This window comes from Acanthisitta chloris, unplaced genomic scaffold, assembly GCF_000695815.1.
Source record: "Acanthisitta chloris isolate BGI_N310 unplaced genomic scaffold, ASM69581v1 scaffold14161, whole genome shotgun sequence".
In the NCBI taxonomy this organism is placed as follows: Eukaryota; Metazoa; Chordata; class Aves; order Passeriformes; family Acanthisittidae; genus Acanthisitta; species Acanthisitta chloris.
Window position 1 is genome coordinate 15142 of NW_008655578.1, and position 3495 is coordinate 18636.

General features: G+C 43.5%; 1 protein-coding gene across 1 annotated transcript in view; it reads right to left on the reverse strand.

Moving 5' to 3' along the window:
• The window catches only part of GALNT14 (polypeptide N-acetylgalactosaminyltransferase 14), a gene marked incomplete at both ends in the record, with an annotated part of 93415 nt that overhangs the window by 579 nt on the left and 89341 nt on the right, over positions 1 to 3495 (reverse strand). The gene's annotated exons all lie outside the window — the stretch shown is intronic.

Consider the following 3495-nt stretch of genomic DNA (forward strand, 5'->3'; position numbering starts at 1 on the left):
CAGGGGAGTGGGAGTGTGAGCAGAGAGGATGCTCAGAAGTACCCAGAACTCTTCTGGCCATGTATCACTACTGTGCTCAGGGCATTTTCTGGTAATTTACTTTATTTCATTTCCACATGTGAGCACTTGATGGTTACTCTCTGTGAGACATAAAGGTGACAGAGACTTAGAGTTCCTGGATCTGCTCCAAAGACTCCTGACATATTAAGGGATGGCTTCCTACCAGCCTACAAAGACATTCCACAAGATTCCCCACAGCTAGAGTGCTGAGATGGCACTCAAGCTGCAGCATCCAGACCCAGATCCCACCTACACTAACTACTGACATGAGGATGAGCCAAGGTCTGGGGTTTTAGGACTCAGTAGTTCATTTGGAAGCCAGTGTTTAAACAGATCTGAATTACAGATTAATTTTTAAACTGTGCAGTCTTTGCATGGCATCTATAGGTATTCCAGTCTGGAGTATAGCCAAACTCCTCTCTGTTAGTGTCTAAAGGAAAGGGGCAGTTCACTTGGGAAAAGTGAACATTTCACACATGCAGTGAAATCCTAGACTGAACAGACCTGCTAATATACCTGCTGGCACAGCTAAGAACAGATGCAGGAGACAGTCTCCTGTTGAGGACTCTGTCCCCTTTGCAGTCATCAAAAAGCACAGCAGGAGTCCTGCCATCAAAGATCCACTTTTGTTCCAAAGGGAGGTCTCCATGGAGACACAGGACTGAGGGTTGGGAGGGCTTTTAGGACAGGAGTGGGAGAAGGGCACAGGAAGGCAGAAAATTTGCACATTTGGAGGGGTCACTGGCACTGGAGCTTAAAAAGAGCAATTTGTTCGGTCTAACAAGAGTACAGGCTTTCAGGTGTGCTCCCCAGACCCACTTGGATGTACAGGGAGATGCACACATCTGCACCACCTCCAGGGGATCTTCCTTCAACCGCAAAGCACTGCAGTGGATTTCAGGGTTCAGAAAAGTAGCAGGAAGGTTGTGCACTTTGCCTTGCCTCCCAGTCCCTTCAGCTCCTTTTGTCACACAAAATTACACATTGCTAGATCAAAATATGACTCAGGGTCCACACCAGTTTTCACCCTTCACTCACACTTGCCCTCACAAAACCAAAATATTAACTGTCCTCAGCTATAATTCCCCTTTGCTTCTTTCCATATGAAAAGAGAAGCTCTTGGTAAAGCCCTTTATTAGTAGACTTTTAAGGGCAAAAAGGATCACCGTGATCACCTCCTCTGGCATCTTGTATGATGGATGCAACTGCACTTGAGTGATTCCTGCCTTCCTGCTCCTGGCTTCCACTTAGGATGTACCTTCTCCTAAATTAGTACTGGAAAATCCACCACGTGCCCTAGGCAAGCCACTCCTACATTAATTAACTTTGCTGTGCTAATTTATAGCCTGAAGTCACTCAATTTCACTTTCAAGCAAGGGGATGTCATGGCTTTTTATTATTTATTTATTTATTTATTTATTTATTTATTTTTAGTAGATGAAAGGGCTCTTTTCTGGCTAACATTTATCTGTAGATGTGAGTTGTGCAGTACAAAGAGACCAGATGGTTCCACTAAGAGCGAAGCCTCAGATTTGTGTGGTGAATCCTACACACGTAGACAACACAGCTCAGGCACAAGGAAGGTGTGATACAGCCCCCACACTCCTCACCCCACACTTTTTACTTAATCTGATTACCTTTCTTGGCACTTCGAGTCACTTAGCCCCTTAGCATGGTAACAACAGCCTAAACAAATGAGGAGTTTTGCCTCTCATTGGTTTAATTAAAAGCCCCACAAAAATATCGGATAGAGTTCTGAAACCACCCTCGGCCAACAAGAAGAGAGAACATTCCCCTTGGGCTTGCATCTTTTAATACAATGGAAATAAATCTCATGTAATGTACCATAACACGACAAGGGAATGGCTTCTTAACAAATACTCATTTGAAACTGTGCCCAGGCCCCATGCGTGCTAAGATCTATTTCTTGCAACAGTGTTCCAGCAAAACTGATTACTAATTCCAAAACTCAAATTAAAATTAACAGAGCTTGAAGGCTGGGTCTGACACGCGTTCCCTCTCTTCTGACAGAGAACAAGAGTTTTTAGCATGTGTGTGTGTGTGTGTGTGTGTTTAGTTACGTTGTTTAACATTTCGGGATTAAATTAGCAGCCAGACTGAAGACAATAATACACTTAACTACTTCTCTCTTGCAGGAATAACTTCATCAACATTGCATCTGGGGCCACATGTGCACAGGTACATGAGTTCTATACCCACCTCTGCCCCTGTGCAAGCAGTCCAGTGTACCTGGCTGGCACTGTCCTGATTGCACCACCATACGCTTCCAGCCTCCTCTTTTGGAGCAGCATCCTGAACCCTGCCTACAGCTCTCTCTCCCCCTTGGCTCTCATGAGTCCATCAGCAACAGTAAGATCACAACAGCTGTCAAAATTGCCTATTTGTTTGGGGAGGTGCTTACTGTTATTGACTTTGTGAGCCAGAAAGACTTTCAAGGGACAGAGTTACAGTGGAATGGGTATTGGAAGTGTTGCCCTTGCACTGCTCCATGATGCAAGATGCAGGGATTTCAGACACTCACAAAAGCTAGTTCAGACATATTGTCAAACACTAAAGGAAAACAAGAGACTGCTTCTCAACTACAGAAGAAAATTATTATTCAGAAGAGGTTAAACAAACATTTTCTCCAACAGATTTACTTGTCTGAAATGAAGAAGGAAATCATGCCCAACTTAGCATCTACTGCTCTTTTTTGGTTCCTCTTCCTTCTCAGCAGAGAGATCCTTCTTGCTGTCTGTCCCTGAGAAAGGGACTAACAACAGAGGGAGGGAAGGTAAGCACTGGAAAAGCTACACAGAGAAGGTTTAAAAGAAATCAGGTGTGACAGCTGGAAGGGATGGGAATGAAAGAGGAGTCTTTGATGACAGCAGAGCAAAAAGGTTGGTGACTCCTGCAGAGATTAGTGGGAGAACTCCAAGCACTCACCGTTCTCTGCATTGAACAGTTTAAAAGCCGCAATGAAGGGTGTGTCCCTTTCCTTCCAGCTCTCATTCATTCATGAGAGATGTTAAGTCAGAGCTATAATCAGGTACTAAATGGTGGCAAATGCTACAGACAGCTAATTACACTTTGCATAAAGATTTATGTCATAGTACAAACATAAGTTCCTTCAACGGCTTCTGATATTCTTTCACTGACTAGAAAGTAGAAAGAGGCAATTAGAAAACATGTATCTACTTCATAGCTGAACTTTCTCATCTCCACTGATTTTCTCAAAACATTTCCATTACCTGTTGGCTTAGCCGTGTTTCTGTACTTCAGAAAGAGCAACTGAATTTTCTCAAACACTAGAAAGAATACCAGAAAAGCCAGGAAGCCAGCAGCCCTTCTCCTGTTTCCTCTCCAACACTCTATTAATTTATATTTCCTCTCCCCATGATATTCAATATATGCTACAGTAACACAAGCACTCTT